This window comes from Musca domestica, unplaced genomic scaffold, assembly GCF_030504385.1.
Source record: "Musca domestica strain aabys unplaced genomic scaffold, Musca_domestica.polishedcontigs.V.1.1 17, whole genome shotgun sequence".
Lineage (NCBI taxonomy): Eukaryota > Metazoa > Arthropoda > Insecta > Diptera > Muscidae > Musca > Musca domestica.
Window position 1 is genome coordinate 9,812,081 of NW_026712230.1, and position 14,277 is coordinate 9,826,357.

General features: G+C 32.1%; 1 protein-coding gene across 1 annotated transcript in view; it reads left to right on the plus strand.

The window, feature by feature from the left end:
• Positions 1-979: 979 nt before the first annotated feature.
• Positions 980-14,277, plus strand: part of LOC101901751 (putative phosphatidate phosphatase) — a 50,552-nt gene continuing 37,254 nt past the window's right edge. The window contains exon 1 of the mRNA XM_005183295.4: positions 980-1,818. The gene's annotated coding sequence lies outside the window, so the exon portion shown is untranslated. The remainder of the gene's footprint in view (positions 1,819-14,277) is intronic.

Below are 14,277 nucleotides of genomic sequence, written 5' to 3' on the forward strand. Positions count from 1 at the left end.
TAGCTATCATATATCTTCGTTCAATTTGGTTTGTATTGTGTGCAATATTGATCCAAATTGGATAGAATTTGGTACATACGACCAACTTAAGCCTGGAAATAGGTATGTCCAATTTGATAGAAATCGGTTCTGATATAACTATAGCTCCCATATAAATTGTTCATCTGATTTGACATTTTTGTCTTCTGCAGCCGTAATATGCACACTGTAACAACGATATTTGGGGAAATATATCAAATACAGCTCAGAAATACCTTTTCCAAATTTTAGCGAGATCGGTTCAGATTTGGATATAACTTCCACATATATCTTCGTCCGATTTGCCTTTTATTGTGCACCAAAAGTATAATATTAGCCCAAATGGAATGAAATTTTGGAATTTGCCACTTACGACAACTTGAGCCTAGAAACAAGTATTTTAATTTTGGTGAAATTAGGTTCAGATATGGCTGTGGCTCCCATATATATTGTTCATCCGATTTGTTAAATTTTTAATTTTTTTATTTGTTATATGAAGCTCTGCTAAATATGCAAAGGGATGTAGGGTATCATAAAGTCGCCCCTGCCCGACTTTTAGATATTCTTTACTGGTTTCGAAATTATAAAATTGCAATTTCAGCGGACACCAAATGTTGTTTTATACATATTTAATGTATTCTCAACAATGTATATAAACATGCTGCAGTGGTTTCAACAAAGCATTCAACAATGTTGCAATACTTGTGAACCACAATTCACTCAAGCCGAGTAGCAACCAAATGTTGTGTGCTGTTGTAACATCACCAATCAAAACAAACAACACTTTCAACAATGAGGGAGGAAAACAAGAAATTCAAAACAAAACAATACAACACCCAACCAACCAACCAGCCAACCGAACGAGCAACCATACAACATAAACAACACGATCGTTGTCGTTGTTGGATTGCTTGTGCCTGACTGCCACCCATGCGAGCAGAAATCCAATGTAAACAAAACTTCAGAAATTAGTTGTTTGGATACATTTGTTTGGAATGCATGGCGGTTTGCGCAGTACCGGCAGATACGAACGAACGACATGACACCTTGACGCATGAATCTGGTGGATTATTTTCGAAAGAAAGCAAAAGAAAAAATTACGGCGGAAAATTGAAAAATTCAAAATAATAAACAAAACGAAAAGAAACTTGTATTTTTGTTGTCTTCAAAACAGACAAGTAGTGATCACAACAAAAGGATTACCACTGTGACCACATTGTGGAGAAGAGAAAAACCCTGGATTAAAGTAACCATCGACTTATCAAACGGGCCTCCAAGTGAAAAAGTGTGGCATTAAGTCGTGTAAACAAAACACCAAGTGGAAAAGTGTGCAAAAAATAATGTGGAAAATGAAAAATGTTGATTGAGCTACTCTGCTCCAAAGAGTCTTGCTATGAAGTCGTGGTGTAAATTTCATTTTTTGTGTTTATGACGACACTTATGACGATGATACCGTTGCAATATTAAGCGCAAAAATTAAAATATTAAAGTTTTTTTTTGTTCGGAATTCTCATAAAAAAGTTATTAAATTTTTTCTCAAAGCACACACATTTTCAATTAAACCGCAAACGATTTAGTGGATTTTAAGTGAAAAACAAACACCTTGTGAAAATCTAAAAATTTTTTATTGCTACAAAAATAATAATTGTTACTAAGGAGAAGCGGAGGATTGGTGAAAATATTTTGTTAATTAAAGAAACGATTTGGAATTTTATTGGTGTCGTTTGCATAAAAAGCAATATTTATTTTGGCTATGATCATCAATTGGATTGGATATTATTTTTTGTTCGCTAAGCGTGGGTAAGTGAAGTTGGAAAAGCACCAATGTGGGGAGGGGGTGTCCAAATAAAGTTAGTCACTTCGTCTACAACTATTTGAATTTTTTGCCTGGGATTCCATAAAGTGAGTGCATTAATGATCAGAGTCCCTTTTCCAATATGAATTAGAAAGAACTTGTATTATTTAAGATATTAGAATTTTCAGTTACGAGAGACTATCCGTGCAGGAAATGTCGGATGTAAGGTCATCTTTTGATATATTGATTAAAAATACATAATATTTTAAACCAGTTAAAACAAAATCAATGGAATTTGTCGATAGATTTATACCCTCAGCTGTTGTACTGGAACATTACATTTTCATACTTACACGATGTTGGAGAAAATGAACTTCAACTCATTTTAAATTCAATAATGAGGCTCATAAATATTTCAAATGTTGGATGTTTTTGGGAGAGAAGTTAGAAAAAGTGGACCGATGAGTCCATATTCACACCAGATGTAATGTAGGTAAAGGTATTCTATTAAAAAAAATATATATATATATATATATATATATATATATATATATATATATATATATATATATATATATATATATATATATATATATATATATATATATATATATATATATATATATATATATATATATATATATATATATATATATATATATATATATATATATATATATATATATATATATATCTATATATATAAAAATCATTTGTTGTTTGTTGGTAACGGAATCAGTTGAAAACGGCTGGACCGATTTGCATAATTTTTTTGTACGAACCTTCGTCATACCCCGAGTTAGGTTTTTAAAGAAAAAAATATTGACCACGCCTACTTTTACGCCCACTATATTGATTTATCTAAAATCTTTATATTTGCCAGATAATGAAGATATCGGTTTGAAAATTATTACACGAGATACTGTTGAATTTCCCTCCAAACTCAGGAATTTATTTGGGCGCTAGGAAGCTGACCACGCATACTTCTAATCTATATATATAAATGAAAGTTGTGTTAGTTACTACGCTTATAACTTAAGAACCGCTGAACTGATTTTAATGATTCATACAAATTCGGAATTGTCTCCTATCCGAAAAGGATAATATACAAAAAAAATCACGTAAAAATGTGATATATTAACATTTTCATTTTGACTTTTGAAATGTACAATAGTAATGTTTTATTTTGCATGATTTTTTTCCATTTTGACTTACTTTTTTCTAATGTACATTTGTAGTGTTTTTTATATTTTATTTTTGAATTCGAATATTAATATTAATTTATTTAATTGACTTGATTTCTTGGGAACTGAAATTGATGACGGGTTACATGGAAGTATAGTACCGAATTATGTGGTGGCGAAACGGAATAGATGATACCGAAATAATTTAACGCGGTCACACCAAAGTTAAAAGATAATTACTTTTTCAAAATCGCTAGAAAAAATCATGAAAAAGAATTCTCAAAAATTCTCAAGTCGGGAAAAGATCGAAAAAAATTACAATGGAATCGAATTACAAAATAATAGTACATTCTATTGACAAACTTTGTAAGGATCTTTAAAATGAAATAAGTGTTAAATAGGATGTTAACTGACATCTACCCTTCAACTCGAGGGCCTACATCGTGGTTCAGCTGGAAAATGCGCAGACATTTAAACAAACAAAAATGACCGAAAAAGACTAATGGGGCTCATTTCAAAGCATGGACCTTCTTCTTTCATGTGACAATAATCCGTCCAATGAGAGCTCAAAATACAAAATTCTTTGAGAGTACAATCAGTAAAATACCAAATTTAAAGTGTGCAAAATAGTAGAGCGAATGGGACTTTTAGTATGAAAAGGATTTATATCCTTCCAGAAATTCTTTCAAAACATTCAAGATAACTTAAATCGCTTTTGCAGGTCTTGATATCGATCATAACTCACGGATAAGGGTACAACCCGATTTCATATTTATATAACCATCTATGATTTAAGCTATTTTTGGGGTCTTGGCCACTTTTTCATTTTTTTGGCCCTTATTTGAAATTTTCAAAGTTGGTCTTGACCACCTTCATCAATTGATTTGGCTAAAAATTTTTATTTATACTACCCTGTGGTAGGTCACCATCATACAGATAATTATCACACAGGAAAGTTTGGAGTATCCCCAAGTCCACTTTCACATCTAATGTGTGGTCAGAAAAGAAAATTTTGTATTCTATTGAATTTTTAACCCCCAAGAGAATATTGGTTGGGTATAACCCTCATATGAATGTATCCCTGATTCCAGTTATGACTGTGGCAACGTTTTTCAACTGATTTGGCTATTATTTGGCATCTTGGCTTTTCTGTTTCGAGGGTCTTGACCACATTTTCCAATCGATTTTGCTGTATTTAGGCTACTTTGTGAGTAGAGAACCATTGTACAGAAAAATGTCAACATACGTAAATATTTGGTACAGTCCCCAGGGCCGCCGATCTATTGTGATTTTTACCGATTGGCGGACGACAACACGGGAATTGTTTAATCGACATTGAATTTTACTATGAACAAGAACATAGACTTTTTGGGGACGCTAATGCGCAATTTGAGGTGCTATGGTAATGGGTGTAAAAGCGTTATTAACTTTGACTATTCAGAAATTATTTTGCCCTCCTTCCATAGGTATTTATTTCTTTTTAGTCGGATCAATATTTATATTAAAATTTGTTCACCTTTAAAATTTGCATTACAGACTAGAACTTCGGGCCGGCAACGCGGACCGGGCCAGCTAGTATATATATATATATATATATATATATATATATATATATATATATATATATATATATATATATATTTATATATATATATATCTATATCTATAAAAGAGGAAAATGTTTGTATGTTTGTTTGTTTGTTTGTTGGTTTGTTTGTTTGTTTGTAAATTATGGACTCGAAAACCGCTGAATAGATTTTCCTGAAAATTTCCATATATACTGCAACATCGCCTGAAAGTAACATAGGCTATATACATTTTTGAATTTCCACTTGGAACTGGAGATATAGCATCAGAATCGGAGGTACCTCCCAAAAATTTTGATTTTATATGCACATATCTATTGATTGGTTGAAGATACAGTTTCCAAATTTGGAATACGTAACGGAATTTGGAACAAAAATAAGTTTGCCAAATTATATTGTAATCGGTTCAGATTTGGATATAGCTCCCATATATATTTTCGACCGATTTCGTTCATTTGATGCCTCAAATACAATATGAATGTTCGATTCCAATGAAATTTGGAATGTGTGACGGGATTTAATCCGAAAATAAATTTGTCAAATTATATTGAAATCGGTTCAGATTTGGATATAGCTCCCATATATATTATCGGCCGATTTCAAGCATTTGATGCACCAAACACGCTATGTATCCCCAATTTCAATGACATTTGAAACGTGTGATAGATTTTATCTAAAAAATTGATTTCCCAAATTATATTGAAATCGGTTCAGATTTGGATATAGCTCCCATATACATTTTCGGCCGATTTCATGTATTTCGTAGACCAAACACGATATGTATTTCCAATTGTAATGAAATTTAAAATAAGTAACGGAATTGGGAGCCAAAATGAATTTGTCAAATTAAATTGAAATCGGTTCAGATTTGGATATAGCTCCCATATATATATTTTCGACCGATTTCATGTATTTGATGCACCAAACACGCTATGTATCTCTATTTTCAATGAAATTTGGAATGTGTAGCGGAAATTAAAACAAATATTCATTCGTCAAATTATATTAAAATCGGTTCAGATTTGAATATAGGTCTCATATATATTTTCGACCGATTTCATGTATTTTATGCACCATACACGATATGTATGTTCGATTCCAAAGAAATTTGGAATATGTAACGGGATTTTGATTAGAAAATAAATTAGTCAAATTATATTAAAATCGGTTCAGATTTCGATATAGCTCCCATATATATTTTCCGCCGATTTCACATATTTGATGCACAAAACACGATACGTATTTTTGATTCCAACGAAATTCGGCATGAGTGGCTAAATTTGGTATAAAAATAAATTTGACAAATTATATTCAAATACGCTCAGATTTGATTATAGCTCCCATATATATACTTAGCCGATTTCAAATATTTGATGCACCCAGAGAGAGAGACAAAATCTGGCACCAGCAAAAATTTGCCAAATTATATTGAAATCAGTTGAGGTTTGGATATAGCTAACATATATATTTCGGCCGATTTCATACATATTATGCACCAAACACTATATATATGACCGATTCCAATGAAATTCAGAATGTGTGGCGGAATTTGGTTATAATAATAAATGTGATAAATTAATTGGAAATTAGTTAAGATTTAAATTTGGCTCCCATATATATATTCTCGGCCGATTTCACATATTTGACGCACCAATTTCAATGAAATATGAAAGGTGTAGCGGAGTTTGGTGTAAAAGTAATTTTTTTTAAATTATATTTAAATGGGATCAGATTGGGATATGATTTTAATAAGAACCATTGACCCACAACGCCTTAGGCTAACACTGAAAGACAACACAACAACTTATTTGAAATTCGCTTATTACGGCGAAGTATGTTACTATCCCGAATTCACTAATTGCAATAGAAATGCCACTCAACTTGAAAAAATTGCAGTTTACTGCACGCTTGGTATTTGCTATGAAATAAATAAATCCGAAGAACAAACACTTCGTGTATGTATGTCATGTTACTGCTTTTCTAATGGTTTTGGTTATTTACGCATTAAAGTAGTGCAATAGTTTTTTTTTTAAATTTTTAAATTTGTTTTTTTTTTTTAACCAACATATATTCGTAAATAAAATTTTGAATGCATATAAAATCAAAAGGGGTAGCGAAGCGCACCGGGTTCAGCTAGTATATATATATATACACCCAAAGTATATATATTCTTAATCAGCATAAAATTCTATGTCGATTAAGCGATGTCCGTCTAGCTTCCCAACGAAATGAAATGTGTATTATGTTTGCAGGACTTCTGGTATTGAACATGGACCATCTACGTCCACGTTTTGATATTGCCCCCATATAATGGTACCTCTCTTTTTTCGGTATTTTGCTGATTTAAACGACATTATTCGCCGGAGATGTTTCAAATTTGGTATTTGAAGTTCGTAATGGGTATTACAGCCTTTGACGGAAAATTGTCTGTGCAGGTTCACGTCTTCGTATAGCCCCCGATATTCGGTAATTTGTTGATTTTAGCGACAATATTCACCGGAATTGTTTAAAATTTGGTATTTGAAGTTCGCAATGGATACTTCAGGATATGACAGACTATTGTGTGTGCAGTTCCACGTCCCATATAACGGTACCTCCCGATATTCGGTATTTTTATGATTTTAGCGGCATTATACGCAAATTTTTTTTTTCAAGTTTTGCATTTGATTATTGTAATGGCTTTTGACAAAAGTGGCCTATACTGATCCACGTCGTCGTGTAGACCCTAATATAACGGCTACATTCGTTATTTTTATTATTCTAACAGAATTTTAACGGATTTCCCCTCTCAATTTTTATGAAGCACATTTTGACCTATCCAATTGAAAAATTAAGGTTGAAGTTTTAGAAAAATATTTTTTTTTTTATCATTAGGTGGCTTCGAAATAATATTTCTTACTAAAAGTACGAAATATGGCCTTAAGGCACCTTGAAAAACTAATCTTTAAAAAATCTATATTATAGCTCTGATAGTCTTCAAAAAAATATTCTTTGAAAAATCCACGATTAAAATCAAAAAACAAAAATATTTTTTAAAAAATATGACAATATTCTTTGAAAAATATATCCAACATTTCAAAAATTACAGCACCACGAGTCTTTCAAAAATATTCCCAAAAAAAGTCCACCTAAATATTTTTCTAATAATCCACGAAAATGCTACCCAAAAAATTTCTCGAAATACCTGAGAGACTTTGTAAACATTTCTTTAAAAATCCACCATTATAGCTCTGAAAGTTTTTAAATATTTTTTTTTTACAATATTCAAAATTTAAGCCCGGAGAGTCTTAATATATTTTTAAAAGAATAGCCGAATTTAGCCATGTCAGGCGTAGAAATATATTAATTAAGCTCTGTTTTTTATTCGCGATTTGAAAATATCCTTCAAAAAATTCTCCATCATAGCTCCAGGAGTCTTTCAAAAAATAATCTTTTAAGATTTCACGAAAATATTCTTCAAAAAATCCGCCATTGTAGCTCAGAGTGTGTTTAAAAATATTGATTAAAATTAGTCTTTAAAAATCCACGAATTTAGCTCTGATTGACTTTGAAAAATAATCTTTCAAAAGCCCAAGATTACAGCTCTGAGAGCCATTAAAAATATTCTTTAAAAATCCAACCGAATTTTTCTTAAAAAAATCCAGGAATATAGCTGTAATAGCCTTTGAAAAAACTTTTAAAAATACACGAACTTAGCTCTGACAGTCTTGGGAAAATAATCTTCAAATATCAACGAGAATTTTCTTGAAATCTGGTAGTATTTACTTTTTTTTTTAAATAAAAAAAAAAAATAGAAAATTCAAGAATACTTGAAAAATCCACAATTACAGCTCCAAGAGTTTTTCAAAAATATTCTTTAAAAAAAAAAACACCCGAATTATTTTTTAAAAATTCACGGACCTAGCTCAGATAGTAATTGATAAATATTTTGAGTGTTTATGAAAAATATTCTTTGAAAATTGATACAAATGTTCATTAAAAATTAATAGATTACTGCACTGAAAATTTTTAAAAATTACTAGCTGGCCCGGTCCGCGTTGCCGGCCCGAAGTTCTAGTCTGTAATGCAAATTTTAAAGGTGAACAAATTTTAATATAAATATTGATCCGACTAAAAAGAAATAAATACCTATGGAAGGAGGGCAAAATAATTTCTGAATAGTCAAAGTTAATAACGCTTTTACACCCATTACCATAGCACCTCAAATTGCGCATTAGCGTCCCCAAAAAGTCTATGTTCTTGTTCATAGTAAAATTCAATGTCGATTAAACAATTCCCGTGTTGTCGTCCGCCAATCGGTAAAAATCACAATAGATCGGCGGCCCTGGGGACTGTACCAAAATATTTACGTATGTTGACATTTTTCTGTACAATGGTTCTCTACTCACAAAGTAGCCTAAATACAGCAAAATCGATTGGAAAATGTGGTCAAGACCCTCGAAACAGAAAAGCCAAGATGCCAAATAATAGCCAAATCAGTTGAAAAACGTTGCCACAGTCATAACTGGAATCAGGGATACATTCATATGAGGGTTATACCCAACCAATATTCTCTTGGGGGTTAAAAATTCAATAGAATACAAAATTTTCTTTTCTGACCACACATTAGATGTGAAAGTGGACTTGGGGATACTCCAAACTTTCCTGTGTGATAATTATCTGTATGATGGTGACCTACCACAGGGTAGTATAAATAAAAATTTTTAGCCAAATCAATTGATGAAGGTGGTCAAGACCAACTTTGAAAATTTCAAATAAGGGCCAAAAAAATGAAAAAGTGGCCAAGACCCCAAAAATAGCTTAAATCATAGATGGTTATATAAATATGAAATCGGGTTGTACCCTTATCCGTGAGTTATGATCGATATCAAGACCTGCAAAAGCGATTTAAGTTATCTTGAATGTTTTGAAAGAATTTCTGGAAGGATATAAATCCTTTTCATACTAAAAGTCCCATTCGCTCTACTATTTTGCACACTTTAAATTTGGTATTTTACTGATTGTACTCTCAAAGAATTTTGTATTTTGAGCTCTCATTGGACGGATTATTGTCACATGAAAGAAGAAGGTCCATGCTTTGAAATGAGCCCCATTAGTCTTTTCGGTCATTTTGTTTGTTTAAATGTCTGCGCATTTTCCAGCTGAACCACGATGTAGGCCCTCGAGTTGAAGGGTAGATGTCAGTTAACATCCTATTTAACACTTATTTCATTTTAAAGATCCTTACAAAGTTTGTCAATAGAATGTACTATTATTTTGTAATTCGATTCCATTGTAATTTTTTTCGATCTTTTCCCGACTTGAGAATTTTTGAGAATTCTTTTTCATGATTTTTTCTAGCGATTTTGAAAAAGTAATTATCTTTTAACTTTGGTGTGACCGCGTTAAATTATTTCGGTATCATCTATTCCGTTTCGCCACCACATAATTCGGTACTATACTTCCATGTAACCCGTCATCAATTTCAGTTCCCAAGAAATCAAGTCAATTAAATAAATTAATATTAATATTCGAATTCAAAAATAAAATATAAAAAACACTACAAATGTACATTAGAAAAAAGTAAGTCAAAATGGAAAAAAATCATGCAAAATAAAACATTACTATTGTACATTTCAAAAGTCAAAATGAAAATGTTAATATATCACATTTTTACGTGATTTTTTTTGTATATTATCCTTTTCGGATAGGAGACAATTCCGAATTTGTATGAATCATTAAAATCAGTTCAGCGGTTCTTAAGTTATAAGCGTAGTAACTAACACAACTTTCATTTATATATATAGATTAGAAGTATGCGTGGTCAGCTTCCTAGCGCCCAAATAAATTCCTGAGTTTGGAGGGAAATTCAACAGTATCTCGTGTAATAATTTTCAAACCGATATCTTCATTATCTGGCAAATATAAAGATTTTAGATAAATCAATATAGTGGGCGTAAAAGTAGGCGTGGTCAATATTTTTTTCTTTAAAAACCTAACTCGGGGTATGACGAAGGTTCGTACAAAAAAATTATGCAAATCGGTCCAGCCGTTTTCAACTGATTCCGTTACCAACAAACAACAAATGATTTTTATATATATAGATTTTAAAAAGTCATCTATAATTTCTTTATAAAAAAGTTAAGTTCAAAACTCTTGAAGTCTTGAAAAAATTTAAAAATACGCCACTTAAAAAATAATATTTTAAAAAAGTCCTCTTTTTTGATTCATTTAACCTTTGGAAAATGTTCGGCAAAAAATCCACGATTGTAACACTGAATATTTTCTGAAAAAAATATTATTAGGAACACCACGATCCTTTTACATATTTTTTCTTTGAAAAAGGAAAAATCCTCATCCTCCGTTTTTGAAATGCATTTAAAAATAATACAAATATAGCTGTGAAAAAAACATTTTTATCTCTTCTCTTTCGGGGGAGAAAGTACTTAGAGGGAACTCCTTGTGTGGATTTTAAGCCAATTCCATTGAAAAATGTGGCTAAAATCGTGAAAATACCTTTGTTGGGTCTGACATGAGTGTTTCCTGGGGTTACAAACGGAATGGCAAAGTTAATATACCCCCCATATTATGTATGGTGGAGGGAATAAAAACAGGGTAGGATAAAAAACTGCTAAAAAGTCAAACGCCTTAATTTTTACATTTTTTTAAATTTTATTGAATGAAAGCAAAAAATGTCGGAAATAGCATCAAATTTTAGAATAAGTTTAGATTTTTTCGAATTTGCCACCTTTAACACGAATTACGGCCAATGAAACTGTCACATGCTGCCCGAATGTTGCTCTGCGGTATTTTGGCCCATTGCCGGCGAAGTGCTTGCTTGAGCTGATCGAACTTTGGTATTTTTTAGTGCCAACCTTGCTTTCCAAAATATTCTAGATACAATAGTCCAACGGATTGGTATCCGGAGATTTTGGTGGCCATTGTGCGCTGGGTGGCGCGTGGTGAGTCTTGTTGGAATGTCCGAGGTCTGTGGCCAAAATGTTTGCGTGCGCAAGGCATTAATACACCTTCCAGAATATTTTCGCGATAATATTCGGCATTTATTCTGATGCTTCGGTCGATTAATACGAGCGACCATTGGCAGTTATGGCGGCCCATACCATTACCATGGCCGGCGCCATGGCTGACCTCTTTGGCAAGTAAACACGACCATTTTGTTTGTTTACAAACTGCTGGACAACGAATGTTTTCTCACCGGAGAAAATCAAATCCGGCAGTTCACCAAATCCGGCAGTTCGGCCACCGCGACGCATGTTTCCATCAAGACGCTTCTTTACTTTTCGAACCATTACTGCTGCTGTTGCTGTTTTCTTCCGTCCACTTCCTTGACGTCGGGCTACTCTACCAGTATCATGTTAACGAACGTTGGTAGGAGACACAAAAGATTTATTTTATTTAAATGCTGGAGTGCTCTAGCGATAGTCACTTGTGGTTTTCTAGCCAAATATAAAGAAATCATACTATCACGCTTGAATTCCATCACGAATAACCTTTTTTCTAAAAAATTCTTACCGAAGTGCTTTTATACGCTTGTAAGAAATATAATGAGCTGTCACTGAAATAATTTTAACAGCTATCGAATGAGTGGCTTAGAAAAGACAGCAGTCTGAAGTTTGGTTGCAGTTTTTTCATCTCACCCTGTATATCTGAAAATACTATTTGAAAGCGCCTTCTTTCGACATTCTTAGGGTCTTCACCTTAACTGGTCATCTTTCAATTGAAATGTTCTCTTAGAGTATTTTATCACTTTATTGGAGTCTTTTCCAATTCCTTAATAAATTTCAACATATTGACATTTTTTATATCTTTCTTTTTGACTGGAAAACATCTGGCATTCCTCAATCAATCAAATGCCCCTGAACTTCAACTAGCATTACAACAATAACAACAAAATATCATAAAAACACAAAAAAATCAATTTCAAAATTTATAAGATTTTTGAACTTTTCAAGTAGTGGGTGGGTGGTTAAGGTGAGTAACAACAGAGAATAGAAGTACAGCTACTTAGACGTCAAATCTTTATCTTAAGATATCTCACAAAACTAACAATTTACGATCTTTTCTATTCACTGGCCATAATATTGGATTAGCTGAGAGGGCGGGTAGTGCCCTCCGAAAAGGTAATAAAAACCTAAACAAAATAAAAGCCACAAACAAAGAGACCAATGAATGGAGGAATACGCAATTGAACAAATGAATGAATGACTGAGAGAAAGAAATTTTCTAAATATTTACACAAAAATTTTCCCGATCATTTCGTTTAAACACACTCCAGGTCGGTCTATGCAAACAGTATTGAGGTCCATTTGTTTGTCGATTTGAAATTTCCTTTAGACGATATGAAAAAAAAAATCCAAAATAAACGTATGTACGTTCCACCTTCAACAAATATTGAAATATATTTCTTTCATTTTCGTACAAATAAACAATTGCCATGGAAATAGAAATTATTTAGTAGTGGCCTGCCTCTCTTCCATTGTTGTTTTTTCTTTTTTCCCATATTTGAAATATTTTCATTTTTTGTTTTTCAAATCATATCTAAATTCACACACACACAAACTTCTCTAAAACATATTTGTATATTTTCAATATTAAGTGTGTAGGTGATTTCTTGTTTCAAAATAGAAATTTGAATAGAAATTTATTGCGGTTTTAGTTCTTACTCTTCTGGAGTGGTTCTACTTTAAAGGTAGGCAGACCACAATTCATGAAGTGCTAATGGATGATTTGTTTATTTTCCGATTACCGTTTGAGGGAAATTAGTTTTCTACTTTTCTTTGTTTGGAGAGAATTTTCGAAAAATGTTTTTTTCGAAAGGCTCTGAGAGATGTACTTTAGATTATTTTCGAAAAATAATATTGTGGAAAATCCTGATTTTTAAAGAATATTTATTAAGGACTCAGTGATATATTTTTAATGGTCGAGCAAAGTAGATTTCTTTGCAGGACAATTAACTCAATAAACGAGATTTTATCAGGTATCAAAGGCCATCTTGCCAGTAATGTCAAGAAGAAGAACAAGTCGGTTTCTATCATTTAGTAGGTTTGATCTAAGAAACGTCGTAGCCATACTGACTGGTCACATCAGTAACAGATGTCTACCCTAAACGTTCTCAGACACAGATCCCATCGTCATTTTTCAAATTTGCCAAAGGCATTCTTCGACTAGGCGGACCACCCACCTAACTACACTTCTCTCTATAAATATTCTCTTTTTCCTTCTCGCTTCTATATTTCTCCTATAGCCAATTTTTTTTTTCCTATGATGAACTTTTTTATACTGGGTCTTTAAAGATTGGCTTTCAAAGACTCATATAGCTTTAATGGAGGATTATTTAATGAATATTTTTTTAAAGTCCAATATAGAGAGCTTTTATCGTGTACAAGTCCTGGATTTTTCGTAAAGAATAATTTTCAATGTCATATAAAGCTTCGACCGTGGATCTTTGTTAAGGGATATTTTAAAGGGCATGGATTTAAGAAAATCCAAATCAAAATGAGCTTTAATTATGGAATTAATTTGTTTTTTCATAAAACCTTTTGATCGTGGGTTTCTTTTTAGTACCAATCGTGGATTTTTTAAAGAATTTTTTTAAAGGATCAATTGTGGATCTTCAGATTACCAATCGTGGATTTTTTACAAATTTTTTTAAAGGATCAATTGTGGATCTTCAGATTACCAATCGTGGATTTTT